The sequence below is a fragment of the Mustela nivalis genome (assembly GCF_964662115.1).
Source record: "Mustela nivalis genome assembly, chromosome: 2".
In the NCBI taxonomy this organism is placed as follows: domain Eukaryota; kingdom Metazoa; phylum Chordata; class Mammalia; order Carnivora; family Mustelidae; genus Mustela; species Mustela nivalis.
In genome coordinates, this window is record NC_139021.1 from 105,340,526 (window position 1) to 105,356,986 (window position 16,461).

Here is a 16,461-nt window from a genome sequence, read left to right on the forward strand (position 1 = left end):
GAGAGAGAGAAATCACAAGTAGGCAGAAGTAGGCAGAGAGGCAGGCAAAGAGAGAGAGAGGGAAGCAGGTTCCCTGCTGAGCAGAGACTCTGACATGGGGCTCGAGCCCAGGACCCTGGGATCATGACCTGAGACGAAGGCAGAGGCTTATATCACTGAGCCACTGGGGCACCCCTCTAAGACTCTTTTAAATAAGAAATTCAACCATTCTCGCTTTCTAAATAACTTGATGTGTTTATAAATAAAAGGGTTCATTATAGAGTTCATTATAGAGCTACAATTCTTGGTCTTTCCAGGTTATGAATCTTTTTGAGATCAGATGAAAGTCACAGAATGTAGCACATAAAAGTGAACTTCACTTATCCGCACACACTCACCTACAATTGCACACAAAATTCACCAGGTTTTCCAATCTCTTGAATCTGATCTACAAGCTTGTGTTGGAATCCCTAAAAAGGACCACATGTCTTGGGAGGCAGAATTCAGAGCAAAAAAAATTACTGATGTTTGTGTGTCTGCCTGATTTTCTCTTATGCTCTTAAGATTATACTCTGTTTCCAATGGAAACATTGGAACATATGCAACAATACTTGAGATTTATGTCAACACTTAGAAGAGACTGCAAGAATAATACCTGAAACTATTTCATGAGGCAACCATCTGTGTAATAAAGGCAGTAACAACAACACCCAGTGAGACCTGCAGAGCCTAAACACAAGGACTCATGGAGGTGCCAATTGGGGCACCTCAAACCGAAAGCTTCCATGGAAAAACGGAGTGCAGCTGCAGCACTGAAGCATGGGATGAGCCTTAAAGAGACTGTGGACAGAAATCACAGATGGCTGGGCTGCCTGGGTGACACCTTCAGTTGAGAGTCTGACTCTGGTTTTAGCTCAGGCCATGTTGGCATACTTAATGGTGTCCCAAGTTTCTATGAGGTGCTGTTCATTTTTCTGCATTCAATTTCTGCTCTATTTCTCAGATTATAGAATCTCTATTATCTGTCCATCTATCTATCATCTATCTATCTATCTATCTATCTATCTATATTCAAGATTTCTGATTATTTCTTCTACCAGTTCAAATCTACTGCTGAGCCCAACCAATGAATTTATAATTTTATTTATGGTACTGTCAACACCAGAATTTTCATTTATTTTCTAAATAATTTTTGCCTCTGGATTGGCATTCTCTATTGGTGAGTTGAGGTCTTCATCCTGTGATTTCCTTCTTTAAGTATGATTTACATCCGTTTTTGAATGTATTTTTTCATGACTATTTTGAAAATTTTGTGTATTAAATCTGGCGTTACCTTACTCAAAGGCAATTTCTGTTGCCTGTTTTTTTTTTTTCCCCCAAATATGTGTTCCTATCCCTATTTCTTCGCACTTCTTATATTTGTTGTTACTGTCAAAAACTGGACATTTTGGATAATATATTGTAGCAACTGTGGGTACTGATTCCCCTCCATGTTTCCAGGCTTGTTATTAACTTGTCTTATTTGTTGTGTGACTTGGTTGGCTGTTCTGAAGTCTTTTTCTTCCACAGCAGGTTTCCTCAGATGGTGCAGCTGGACATGTAGACAGTTGCCCTGGGATGGTGTAGTTTTGTCTCTCCATCATCACTGTTAAGCTGTCTGCTGCATTTTCGTGTTACTCCTCTGCCCAATCATACCCATACCCACCATACCCATGGTCCCGTTAGTTACCTTGTGATTTCTCTACTTTTTTCCCCAGTGTGCTGGGCATCACCTCTTCAACTGTCTGATCCAATTACATCTGGGCAGAGGGAGATTTTTAGGCTAGTCTTTAGCATCTGTTTGAACCCTAGGAGGGCTCTCAATGGCCTCTTTCCCTGGGTCTTTGGTGAACGAGCTGGTCAATGGCTCAGCTTGTCAATATGAACTAAGAGAGACTACTGTCTTGAGCTCCTTTCACTTGAATTGCCCACACCCTTTGTGGAGAATTCTGGAGCTCGCTTTTCTTATGGACTTCTGCTCACCCTAGACAAACTCTCTGAACCACACTGGGCACCAGGTGAGACAGTAGACTCTGGTCATTTCAGCTTGCCTCTCAGAAGCATGAAAGCTGGTCCCCAGGTGAGCTGTAGTGAGGGTGGCTAGGGCCCCAGGATTCTCAGTCTGCCATGCTTTCACTGGAGCCTCCATTTTGTGGGGAGAGGCTGTGTCAGAGAAGGGAGGTCATGGCCTCTTGGCTACACTTAGCAGGAATATAACCCTTTTAACTGGGGGTTGAAGGAAATGAGGAATGTGGGTTGCCTATCCCTCTTGATGAGATACACTAAGCCTTGATTGAGAGCAGAGGGAAAAGGGACCCTATCTTCTTGGCTATGCCCATCTGCAGAAGACCTTCTGCTAAGCCCATCTGGCGATTCTGGTAATGAGGGAAAGAATAGTTTGTGGCTCAAATGCCATAATATTCATACACCATTTTAGAAAGTTTTCTTGAATCAAAGTTTCTTCATTTGCTACCACCCTGAGGACAATTTCTAGATATCTTTACTTTTAAAATCCTTTTTCCACCAGCTTTGCTGGCTTCACTGGGGAGTGGGTCCTTGGAGCTTCTCAGTCATCCTGGAAGTGGAACTCTATATGGTGTATTTATTACTAATCTCTTTCTTATGTTTATCCTGAGTAATTAAAAAAATAAAATTGGAAACATCTAATAGAGTTCAGTATTCTGCTTTTTTCTTTTAATATTGTATACATGTTCTTTTCCCAAGTCACATTACATTTTTTTGAAGATTATGATTTTTAATGACTGCCTTGACATTTCCACTCTATGGAGGTATCAAAACTTCCCTGGGGGCCCCCGAACTGTTAATGTTGCTACAGTTTTCTGTGCTCCACCATGCTATGCTTTGTTTGGGGGGTTGTCCTTCTAAAGCACATATCTGATCACATTATTTTTTCCTCCGAGACCCTTTGCTTGGGTGCTGTCTATACGGGCAAGCTATCAGATGTGCTGATGCACTACTCAAGCTGCCAGCCTCCAAGGTGTTTGTCCGTGATGCCAGAGGGAGCTGCTGTCCTGAGCATGGCATTTGAGACCCCTCACATCCTACCCAACCAACTGCTCAGCCTCTATCACCAGCGAATCCCCCATTTCCTGCTGATGCAGGCACTTGCCCACCCCTGTACTACCCGGCACATTCTTACCTCAGTGTTGGGTGTTGGGCTCACCTTTAATTCTATCTCCCTTCTGTCTGAGAATTACTGCTACAGACCTTTCCTTGTGGCTTCAAGCCAGAACTCCTTTTCTGCCCCCATGCAAGCTCTTTGTGATAGGCATTTTCTTGGGAGATTTGTCCTGTCATAATGATCACTTTAGATTACTTTATTCCTTTTGACAGTGCTTTAGGCATCCGGTCATTCTATCTTATTCCCTCCTCCTTCTCTTGGTTACAGACCTCCGCAGGGCTCAGCACCTCACTAAGGAAGTGCTGTCATGCCTTTCACTGTTAAAATGAATGATGGGGAGAAACAGTCATGTGGCTATATTTTCTTTCCTGCACACTGGGGAAAGCCTTGATCACCTCCCTCTAAAAATCCACCTCCTGTCACCTGGAGATAGGTGGCAGACAGCAATCTGAGTCTCTCTCTCTCTTACTTTTTTCTCTTTTTTTTGAGATATAATTCACATGTCATACAATTAATCCATTTCAGGTGTACAATTCAGTGGCAGAATCCCTTTGCAAGTTTTGTGGGAAGGCTACTCTTAAATGAAACAGAACTGTGATGAAAGAGAATATGTGGTAATCTTTCACACATAATGGGAGTTGATTAGTGGTTGTGACCCCACTAGCTCAAACACAGGAACTCTTACTCCGTGAGCTATATGTCCAGGTTATTTGGCAGGAAACACTTCATAGATAATTCTGAATGAGTGTTGGCCATTGTTCCTCACTGGCTTGAATACAGGTCTTGCCCTTTTCCATCCTTCTATTGTTTGGGTGGTTTCTTGTCTTCATCTCATTTCCAAGTGGGGTTATTTGCAATGGAACAAAGAGGGGGATAATTTTACTCGAGCATTTGGTAGAAGAAAGGTGAGAGAGGTTATAAAAGAAAGGGAGGAGTGTGGGGAAAGAAGAGTGGAGGCTTGGTTGGGTCAGCACTAAGTCGCTAACAGCAGAGCTTCTGTGCTTACTTTGGAGTCTTTGTGACAGAATCTAATTGCCCTGTCCATCTTGTTGAGGATTTTGTGTGGGGATGGGGGCTAGGTTTCTCCCTGCACTCAGTGTGTTCTTGCTACCTGTTGCCAGGATCCACAGACAGACAGCTGTGTTGATGGCATATGATAGATTGGGTGTGAGCTCATGGCAGGAGCTGCAAATTATTCAAGACTTTCACCCAAGAGTTTGGACTTAGACTATCCAGGTAATGCTGCAATCACTCACAGAATAGAAAAACTGCCTCAGTCTGCCAAGGGCAATCAGGGAGGGCTGTCTCAGAACCCTGTCCATTGACCTTGTGTTGGGCAGAATGGCAAAGGGGTCTGTCTGTTCATGGCCATTATGGGGTGATAGGATACTATTCAGGCTGGGTCTCCTAATGGATGGTTTGAGTGTGTCATCTGAACTTTCCCTCTTTTCCAGCAGAAGCAAGTGTGATAAAATGGGCTAAGAAGAGCATTTGAAGGTCGTTTGTCGGTTTGTTTTAGTATAACCATCTTTTGTTCAATAGTAAGGGTATGTCATTATGCTTGAAATACTATAGCCAGTTTAAGTTATAAAGAAAAGCAAAACATATTTTCTTCAATTAGAAAATTAAAAAAAAAATTTAAGAGTTAAAAAAATTTTATTATTATTTTTTAATTTTTTTAATTTTTTAAATAAACATATAATGTATATTTATCCCCAGGGGTACAGGTCCATGAATCGCTAGGTTTACACACTTCACAGCACTCACCATAGCACATACCTTCCCCAGTGTCCATAATCCACCACCCTTTCCCTACCCCTTACCCCCTGCCCCCCTCAGTTTGTTTTGTGACATTAAGAGTCTCTTATGGTTTGTCTCCCTCCCGATCCCATCTTGTTTCATTTATTCTTTTCCTACCCCTCAAACCCCCCACATTGCATCTCCACTTCCTCATATCAGGGAGATCATTTGATAGTTGTCTTTCTCCATTCAATCAGGAGATTTAAAAAAAAAAAAACAACACTTCATTCCAATGACTTTCCCCCCATCTCCCCTGTTGAGGGAACCCAAATGCACATTCTGTTGCGCAAATCAAAATGACTGATTTTCCCATTGGTCACATACCTTCAAGTATCTGATGAGGGTCTCCACATAGTCTCTCTCATGTGTTTCAGGGAGTTAATAAAACTTGATTGCATATGACTCATAATTTTAGCTGATGCCTTTGAAATTGTTATCAAATATAAGAAGTGTTACATTCTGGGGCACCTGGCTGGCTCAGTGGGTTAAGCTGCTGCCTTCGGCTCAGGTCATGATCTCAGGGTCCTGGGATCGAGTCCCGCATCGGGCTCTCTGCTCAGCAGAGAGCCTGCTTCCCTCCTTCTCTCTGCCTGCCTCTCTGTCTACTTGTGATCTCTCTCTGTCAAATAAATAAATAAAATCTTAAAAAAAAAGTGTTACATTCCTCAGAAGTCCTCAAAAGCTGGTCCTTGGAGCAGGTAGTAATTTGGGAATGAGGAATACGCTTCTCATTATCGTTGTCATTATGTATTTTAACAATCCACATGTGAAGAGTTTTGTACTGAGCCTGTGAGGTGAAAAAGGTTAAGTTATTAATAATATTAATGAGTTCTGTGGAGTTACAATGCTATTATGAACACATTTATTGATAAAACTAGCATGTTCAGAGTTGGGAGATCTCTGTAGGAAGTCAGGAATATTTAGATCGTGTCAAGTAGAGGAAAGCTATATAAAAAATAAATGATTTTACTTTTGTGGGTGCCAAGAAAGTGCTGTGTGAATCATCACTCTCAATGAGTTCCTAGCTCAGACCACTGCCTGGGAGACGGTAAAGAGACTATAAGTACCTCACGCCTTCGTCATCATTTCAGAGATAGGGAAATGGAAGACGCCCTTAAAACCCTCAACTCCTGCATATATTTGAAAGGGATCCCCATGTAATAAGTGGGCTTCTTCTTATGAAGGCAAGTGTTTCCTGCTCTGTGCTAAATAGACATGTTGCCCTTAGGACTCATCAGTGTCCTTTCTGTCTTTATCAGAACAGGGTACTTCAGGAAGCTGAACCCCACCCCCCCGCTGTGACAGTGGCATGGAACAGAAGAACTGCAGGGGAGATGTGGGGACACGTTGCCTGAGTTCAGCTCTGAGAGCGAGCAGAGGCACAGCCAAGCAGCAGGGGAGAGTCAGCAGGGCTCTTGGGTTCTAGACACTGTCTTATTGTGCTCAACAAAATCCCATCAGGCCTTCTTGGATTCACTATTACGTTTTTTAAAGTGACAAAACAGACCTCTGATTTGAAGAAGGGAGGACGGTGAGTGACATGTAAGGTAGAAACTGCCCACATGCCCTTTAGGTGTCATACACTTTATGTGGTTTAACCATTGGGGTTGAGGTAAAGGTGTCAATGGTGGAGATTTAGGAAGGATCGAGAAGCAGATCCTCTCTCTAGTAGTTTGCATGTACTGGGGACCCCCTAAGAAGCTAATGTATGCACATGATGCATCAGCATCAGGCCAGTGGAGGACGAGGTTGGAGAAGATACCTGGGAAAATGGAAAATCATCCCTTTTATGAGATCAGTATAACCGGAAGCCTAAAATATGTTGTCAGACTCTCTTAGGTTGTGAGATTTAGATCTTTGAAATAGGAAAATTACAAATTCATCTGATGTCCTAATTTCACTATGTGCTGAGGGGATAAGCATCATATACACAGATTTTTGTTGTGTATGCAGGAGAGTACAGTTTGCTGACCCCAGAATACTGGGAGTAAACCAGAATTCCAAATCTCACAGGTGTTTGCTTTTGACTGATATTAAGAACAGTACTTCCAACCTCTTTTGGGGGAGTTGTTCCTGCCTTTTGATTATTGTAAATAGCGTTGCCATTATCTCCATATGAAAGCTTTTATTTACACGCCTGTGTTCAGCCATTTAGGGTATGTGCCTTAGGAATAGAACTGCAGTAATTCTACATGCAAATTTTTGATGAACCACCAAACTGTTTTCCACACCGACTGAACATTTTCACATTCCCACTAGCAGTGGGTGATGGTGTTGATTTCTTGGCATCTTTGCCAACAGTTGTGACTTTCCATTGTTTTGATTATAGCCATCCTAGTAGGTGTTTAGTGGTATCTCATTGTGGTTTTGATTTGTATTTCCCTAATGAATAATAATGATGTGGAACCTCTTTCTGTGTGCTTTTTGCCATATGTAAGTCTTCTTTGGAACAGTATCTGTGCAAGTTTTTGGCTCCTCCTATGATTGTCCTTTTTTTCTTGAGCAGTATATAGCTTGCTTTTCCATTCTTGTCCGTTAAAAGTGGCATTGTGAAGCATGTCCTTGTTTGTCGTGGACTTTTTTCACACAATGTTATGTCTGCGGATTCTTCATGCATGCTAACTGCTGCCTTGTTGCTCACTTTGCATTCACAGTTTATTTTCCTTTATGCTTCTGATGGGCATTTCATAGTTTCCAGTTTTTGCCTATTCCAAAACAGGCTGCAGTGAAAATTCTAATGTGTCTCATGGTGAGCATTTCTATTTGTGTCTGTTGGTGCTGGTGGCTATTGAAGGATTCACTGATAACAGTTTATACCATGAACAATTGGTCTGAGTGATATGGAGCCTTGGACACAGCTTGGATCCATGTGTTATCATTTCTAACATAGAATCTCCTTAAATGAGAAGTTCTTGACCCTCCTTAGCAAGCAACCACCTCTTGTTACATTGGAAAGTACATTGACAAGCGGCCTCTCCAGGGGAGAGGGGTTTCTAAGGACAAAAAATATGTCTTGCTTTCATTGTTTTTTCTGTCCCAGATGGGATTTTGCCTCCTCTGGAGTTAATAGATGCAGTGGAGACTTAATGGACCAGGTGGTTATGGAATACCAATAAAATGAAAGATCTCCCTTGGTAAATATCATAAGATTTGCTAAGACATGGTGTTTTCTTTCCTTTTTGCTTGTCTCTAGAACTGTTTGCTCTGCACTTTCTTAGATTACTGCATGGAGTGCTCTTACTGGTAACAGATCAGGATCTTCAACTCCAGCTGCACCCAGAGGTCCAGAGCGAAACTGCTCTGTACTGGCCCTTTAGTGAGGGTCTTTCTGCCAGTGCCAGACATGTATTTCTAGAGTTCTTTAAAGATGCGTTAGATTATTTTATGAGTTATTTCATCAAGTCTAAAGTAGATAAAGCTCTAGAGCTAATTAATGGACTTGCCTTCACTTCCTTCGGTGTAATTAAGAATGTCAATATTACTCACTTTGCTTATTACAGTAGAAAATAAAAACACTTCTGGATTTAAAGTTTGAAGGGACAGGATGTATGATGTCTTTATGATGATCTTTTATCTTGTTTGCCACTAATTAAAAGACCGAATGAGATTTCTTCAGAAGAAAAAAAAAAAAAACTTCAAATAACAATGTACATTGGCTAGGAAAACTTTCCTTAAAATTCTACCTGGCTTTATGAGTTTTTTATTTTTGGAAGTTCTATTCCTGTGACTTTAAAAACCCTTTTTGTACCAATTATGACCGTACAATATAGATGAGCTATTTATTTATTTATTTATTTATTTATTTATTTTTAATTTTTTATTTTTTATAAACATATATTTATATTCCCAGGGGTACAGGTCTGTGTATCACCAGGTTTACACACTTCACAGCACTCACCAAAGCACATACCCTCCCCAATGTCCATAATCCCACCCCCTTCTCCAAAACCCCCTCCCCCCAGCAACCCTCAGTTTGTTTTGTGAGATTAAGAGTCACTTATGGTTTGTCTCCCTCCCAATCCCATCTTGTTTCATTGAATCTTCTTCTACCCACTTAAGCCCCCATGTTGCATCACCACTTCCTCATATCAGGGAGATCATATGATAGTTGTCTTTCTCTGCTTGACTTATTTCGCTAAGCATGATACGCTCTAGTTCCATCCATGTTGTCCCAAATGGCAAGATTTCATTTCTTCTGATGGCTGCATAGTATTCCATTGTGTATATATACCACATCTTCTTTATCCATTCATCTCTTGATGGACATCTTGGTTCTTTCCATAGTTTGGCTATTGTGGACATTGCTGCTATAAACATTCGGGTGCACGTGCCCCTTTGGATCACTACGATTGTATCTTTAGGGTAAATACCCAATAGTGCAATTGCAGGGTCATAGGGCAGTTCTATTTTCAACATTTTGAGGAACCTCCATGCTGTTTTCCAGAGTGGCTGCACATCACTCGGCATCAGGGAAATACAAATCAAAACCACAATGAGATATCACCTCACACCAGTCAGAATGGCTAGATGAGATATTTATTTAGTCCATTTATAAACCCTTTTCTTTCCTGGCTTAGTTGTGTTTTTTCTAGATCATTTAGTAGATTAATGCCTGTGCTGCCTGTGTAGTGAAAGACTGAGGGTTTTCAGAACTGGACAGACCTGGTTCTCTTCTTTATCACTGGAGTATCCACAGACAACTCCCTTAATCTCCCCAAGTCTTAGCCTCTGCATATTTAAAATAGAAATAATAGTATTTGCCTTGGAAGGTTAGTATGAGTTAAACCCCATTGACAGAAGAAGTACAAAGATTTACTACATGGTAATCAAGAAAGAATTGTCTTTCCTTGCAAAAGTGGGCCACACACACAGCGATAAAACGAGGTGCCTGATAAGAGGAAATACTAGGGACGCCTGGCTGGTTCAATCAGAAAATCATGCAACTCTTGACCTCGGGTTGTGGATTTGAACCTCCCATGTTAGGTGTAGAGATTACTGAAACAATAAAAGGAACTTAAATAATAATAATAAAAAAAAACTTTGAAAAACATTTTTCAGGTTTGAAGGGAATCCTGGCTTTCATCAGGATTCATGTGAACATGGCTGGGTGATCAGTTTCTTCATGCACGAAGGCTTAGTCTGGGCCCGACCTGCAGCACTGTGGGCACAGGGGGGTTGGCTCCCCTCACTTCTGTTTCTGGAACATGTGCACCTGGGGGCAGACACCCTGAGCAGGGAAGAGAATGTGAGGAGAGAGCAGAAGGGAACTTAGAAGGGTAAATGTCTTTCAAATATTTCTATAAAAATAGAAGGCACTTTACTTCTCTTTTTTAAAAGATTTTATTTATTTACTTGTCAGAGAGAGAGAGAAAGAGAGAGAGAGTGCAGGCAGACAGAGTGGCAGGTAGAGGCAGAGGGGGAAGCAGGCTCCCTGTTGAGCAAGGAGCCTCCATGTGGGATTTGATCCCAGGACACTGGGATCATGACATGAGTTGAAGGCAGTCACTTAATGGACTGAGCCACTGTGGAGAATTATGCCTCCATCAGAAAGAATGAATACCCAACTTTTGTAGCAACATGGACAGGACTGGAAGAGATTATGCTGAGTGAAATAAGCCAAGCAGAGAGAGTCAGTTATCATAGGGTTTCACTTCTTTGTGGAGCATAACAAATAACATGGAGGACATGGGGAGATGGAGAGGAGAAGGGAGTTGAGGGAAATTGGAAGGGGAGGTGAACCATGAAAGACTATGGACTCTGAAAAACAACCCGAGGGTTTTGAAAGGGCGGGAGGTGGGAGGCTGGGGGAACCAGGTGGTGGGTATTAAGGAGGGCATGTATTGCATGGAGCACCTGGTGTGGTGCAAAAACAATGAATACTATTATGCTGAAAAGAAATTTAAAAAATTTGAATCACACAAAAAAGAAAAGAAATAAAAAAGAAATAATAATAATAATAATAAAATGGACTGAGCCAGCCAGGCATCCCAGAAAGCACTTTACTTTGCAAGGTGCCCCAGTGACTGGGTTCTCTCATCTTCGAGGGATAAAGGCAGGCACCAGGAATAGTAGTTTTTCAGAAGACAGAGGCTTCTGTTTTTGTTTTTGTTTTTCCCTTTTATCTCCCTTGTGCAAAGAGTCTGTGTCCCTCAGAGGTATATAGAGTAAAAAGACCTCCTAAAAATCAACCAGGCCAGAGCTGCTCCAAGTTTTGGAGTAAGAGAAGTGCTTGGCAATGTGGCACCTGTAGGCAGAACTTCTCCTGGGAGCCAGGAGACCTACCATCATCCTGTAACACTCAGTGCAGCTCCCCAGGCTTTGTTCTGGGAACAAGGGTCAGGGTGAATCTGCTCTCCAGTGAGCTACAGGCAGAGTCTTCATGCCTCACCAGGTTGCCTTTATTTGTACTAAAAGGGAGATCCTGGGAATCATTTCCAAAGCCCCAAACAAGGGAAAGCAGGCCCCTTTTGTTAGGGTCAGGGATGACTATTCAGGAGCGGATTTTAACATTATAATGAGGCTGAGGGAACTATTGGTCACTTCTGGCACTTTCTGATTCATCTGGGTGAGGAGTCTTCCTCAAATGCATTTCTGTTCTAACAGGCAACATTGATATCTAGGCAGAACTTTCTACTAGAAATTTCCTAGTTCAGGGGTTCAGGCCAGTGACAGAACTGGGGTTCTTGGTCTATTGATTTGGTCTACTCATCATATCTTTTCATTGATCCTTATTCCAATGTTTTAGAAATAGAATGCCCGCAAAACAACATGTATAGAAGAATATGCACCATTAAAAGCTGATTCCAAGCTGTCATCCTGCTGCATTTCAGGAAGGCATTTTAGACTTTTCAAGGTGCTGGTACCTGCTGCCTTGTTCTTTGGTGAGGGGTTGGGGCCATGATTTCTGTTGATTCCTGAGTCCACTGCACATTCTGAACCACTACTCTCTGTATGAGCTAGAGAACTGACAGAAGTTTCAAGAAGCGGTAAGATGCTGGACAAAACTCATTCAAGGGGCGCCATGTTTCTACCTATAAACTCTTAGACCCAGCGAGACCCACCTCATGGCTTCATTCTTTTTTGTTTGTTTGTTTCTCCTGAGGATGTCTCTGTGCTCTCTTCTTTCCATCTTTATAAGTAATTCTACCCTGAAATTGGGAAGACATTTCAGTTATGGTTTTGGCCACACATTGGGTGATTTGGACATTGCTTCAAGCCCTGTGTCCTGACCGCTTTACTAGAAATGGGCTTGGGGATCATTCCCTGAGGAGTGGCTCCCGGTTATTTGACAACTGGAAAAGATGATGTGAACAGTACTTAACTTCCTCGGGATAGATTTTCATGTGGGCTATGTGATCCCAGGGTCTTGGTTCCCTGGAAGTCATTCCCTCCAAATTCTCCAGTGGTGGAAGCACAATTTACTTCACTCTCTTCCGGGTAAAAAATTTTTCTGAATAATGGAGAGTTAAATACTATTGCTGATCAACTAGCCTAGTATAATAAATCATACAAAGGTGGTCATATTATTATGGTTGCTGTTTGTTCTATACATTCAACTATTATTGATTTAGTGCCTACCATACATCAGGCACAATTCTTGACACCAGTCATATGGTAGTGAACAAAATGGCCCAAGTTACCTGCCCTCATAGAGCTTTATAATAGGCAGTATCATATTATTCTGTGGAAGAATAAACACAACTCAGAGAGTTTCTGTGGCTTATGTTGCTACCATTAGGTGGTCATCAGTGTTTGGATTTAAACCCAAGACTTTTCTTAAAGCTAAGATTCCATTTATTTGTTTTGAAATGTGTAAATGATCCAGATTATGGGCAGAAATAATCACCTTCCATGGGAGAATATTTGTATAAATATCATTTGAATTAAAAAAAGAAAGGAAGTCCCGGAACACGCTAGTGGAGCCGAAGATGGCGGGGGCAGCGGTGGCTGCAGCCGGGACCCCACCTGGGCTGAGGTGGAGGAGCCGCCGGCTCTGACCTCGCTCAGGCTCCGGTGCGCGCGGTGGAGCGTGTGCGAGGCCCCGCGCGTTGGGCAAGGGCGGCGGCGGCGACTCTACGCTGCCGGAGGAGCGCCCCGGCGGCGGCGCTGCTGCGGCTGAGGAGCAAGCGGGCTCCCGGCCTCCACGTCCAGCTGCTCCCCCGGGGCCCCCCGCCTCCTGGGGGGGGGGCGGGCAGCGGGGGCGATGTTCTAGGTCCTCTCGTATGGGCGGCTGGTGGCCCGCGCCGTGCTCGGCGGCCTCGCGCAGACCGACCCCAGGGCCGCTGGCGGCGGTGGCGGTGACTAGGAGCTGGTGACGGCCGGCTTCAGCTTCAGCAAAGACTTCCGCAAGGGCCTTCTCAAGAAGGGCGCGTGCTACGGGGACGACCCGTGTTTCGTGGCCCGGCACCGCTCGGCAGACGTGCTCGGGGTTGCAGATGGTGTAGGAGGGTGGAGACACTATGGAGTTGATCCATCCCAGTTCTCAGGGACTTAATACGGACGGTTCGTCCGAAGTAATCCCATCGGAATCCTCACCACAGCTACTGTGAGTTGCTGCAAAATAAAGTACCTTTGCTTGGTAGCAGTACTGACTGCATCGTGGTGCTGGACAGAACTAGTCACCGCTTACACACAGCAAACCTGGGTGCCTCAGGCTTTCTGGTTGTCAGGGGTGGTGAGGTTGTGCACCGATCAGATGAGCAGCAGCATTACTTCAACACTCCATTCCAGCTCTCAATTGCACCACCTGAAGCCGAAGGAGTCGTCCTGAGTGACAGCCCGGATGCTGCTGATAGCACATCTTTTGATGTCCAGTTAGGAGACATTATTCTGATGGCAACAGATGGACTTTTTGACAACATGCCTGATTATATGATTCTTCAGGAGCTAAAAAAAAAAAATAATAATAAAGAATTCAAATTATGAAAGTATACAGTAGACGGCAAGAAGCTTTGCTGAGCAAGCCCATGAGCTGGCCTATGACCCAAATTATATGTCACCTTTTGCACAGTTTGCATGTGACAACGGATTGAATGTGAGAGGTGGAAAGCCTGATGACATCACCGTCCTTCTTTCAGTAGTGGCTGAGTATACAGACTGACTTGCCTAGGTGTCAACTCTGGCCTTTCCTTTCATCTTCCCAAATTCTCCCCTGCCATGTGTGCTGATCCTGCTGGCAGGACTGTTTCTTTGCTACTGATCTTGAAGGCCAGTGATGTAAGCCTTTGCCTGTCTTTTTGAGACCTGGTTGAGATCTTTGTGGAGAACCACTACTGTCGTTCACTAGCTTGTATCTGCCAGCAACTTTGAAGAGAATCAAGATTTGAAGATTGACCTTCACTTCTTACTGTCCTTTCTATGATGGAATGAAGGTTTTCAATGCCAGAATGGCTATTATGTTTTAAAAATGGTTTAAGTATTGAAAATGAGTGAATTCAAAATTACAGTGTGTAAAAAAGATTTTAAAAGTCTAACACAAATTGTATGTTATGGTACATCTACTAGAAACATACATTATCATCAAAAGAAATGTTACACATGTACTATACAGTCTTTGTTTAGATGATTGGTGTGGCTTTAAGTTTTCATTATAAACTCCTATTTTTCAGGGGCTTATAATTCTGCTCTAAAACATTGCTCTGGATTATGAAATCATCATCCCAGGAGCTTTTTCGTTCAAAATTGGAAGAAAAATTTAGTTTAGTTCTATGGATGCAAATATTTTTCTGGTTTTTAAAAGATGCTTAATTGTGCTCCTATGAGGAAAGTTCTGGCAGTTTATTGATAAGTCCAAATTATAGGCTTGTGGCCCCAAGGCTGCCTCTTATGCAGGAGGCCTTGGGGAGTCTCCCTACCAGATTTTTTCAATGGAAATATTACCCAAGATTATAAAACTCCTAAAATCCTAGGAATTTTAATGTTATGGCTGAAATTCCTCCCAGCTTTCTGATAGGAGATCCCTATGTGGGAGCTCTAGGCCCACAGGCCTAATAGGTTGAGAGTGGACAGCTGTAACTTTGAATCTGGTTGGGTTTTGATGTTCATGCTACTCATAGTCTCCCTCTCAGACCTTTCATTACTAGCCTTGCTTTCCGTAGAGCAGGCACCAAATTCAGGGAGTCCGTGTGAAAAGAGTACTGTGGGCAGTGGCAGTAGCACAAGAGCCCACGAGGAAAACTCCTGGTGATGATCTGACATTTGCATTTGCCCTACACAGAAAATTAGGGGTCCGAATCAAGCTTAATGTTTACAGTTTCCGAATAGCCATCTTGCAGTGTATAGTTTCCTTATAAAACTACCCTGCATTCAGTTTTCCCTTTATCTGCAAACTCAAACTTATTTTTAAGGTTTATGTACAAGTCAACTGCTGTAAAGATATATATTTATGGGTCAGTTTTTTTCCTTCATTAACTTGGTGGTAGAAAAGTATATATACTTAGAAATCCTTAAATTAAAGCCATGTTTTATATATAAGTCAGGTAACATTGGTGTATAGATGAGAATGCAATTAAACCTGATGAGGATCTACTGGAGGAGAATACGGAAAGTGTCTTTCTCTAAAGGAGATACTTATTCACTGGTTTATTGCATTAAAACTTACGTTTGAGGTTACCTCAACTTGTTTTAAAAGATTTTTGTTTTGTGAATTTGTACTGTATATTTGAGTAACTGTCAAGCTTTTGTTTTATTTAAAATTGTTTAACATGTACCATGTACATGTCATTACTATATTTCAATGCATCATGCTTGTAACAGGCATTTCATTTATAATAAGAATGAGTTATTCATTTGTAAGCCGTTCAGTAATTTATATACTATTCCTAAATTGGCATAATGTTAGATATCTATTTTGAATCACCTTTAATTACATGTCAGAATGCCTTAACTACCCTAACTTGACAAAACAGAATTCTTTGGTAGAAGAGATAGGGGACTGGGCAGGGAGGGCTGGGTGGAGTTACATTCTGTTTAAATAAAGAGTACCCATCGTGCTCCGATAAAACATGGAAGCGTGATTGGCAAGTGGCGGGGCATTTATTTTGCACAAACTGTTTGCAGTCTCTGTGTATTTAAAAAGTAAAGAAAGTTGCATCCAGAAGGGTTTTGTTAGAAGGAATACATTTATATTTGGGCTGACAATTTCAGTTCTTTTGTTTGGGTTTTTAATTATTTCTGGTCAGAGGTATGTAGCCTTATGATCTGGATATATTTTGCATTAATTTTCCAATGCCTACATTTAATTCCTTGTAAGAGCAGTGCTGGTCAAGTCACTGGCTTTCTCTGCTCTCATTTAACCCATCAAACACAATCTTTATAAAGCTAGATTGGTGATGTTTTACATGACTCATTTAATCAACTTCGTCTTTTTTGAGAAATGACCATTAGAAATCGACAATGTTGGTGTCAGTGATATGAAAATAGTTGGAAAAGAATTTGAGTTTCACAATGGAGCTGACTTTGGACCTGGCCTATAGATTAGTGACACAGAATATTTTCTCGCT

At 42.1% G+C, this 16,461-nt stretch overlaps 1 pseudogene across 1 annotated transcript in view; it reads left to right on the forward strand.

Annotated features, from left to right (window-relative positions):
• The window catches only part of LOC309859322 (protein phosphatase PTC7 homolog pseudogene), a 45,051-nt pseudogene extending 30,668 nt beyond the window's left edge, over positions 1-14,383 (forward strand). The window contains exons 2-3 of the transcript in view: positions 12,968-13,105; positions 13,173-14,383. The product of the transcript in view is annotated as a protein phosphatase PTC7 homolog pseudogene (transcript). The remainder of the gene's footprint in view (positions 1-12,967; positions 13,106-13,172) is intronic.
• Positions 14,384-16,461: the final 2,078 nt, after the last annotated feature.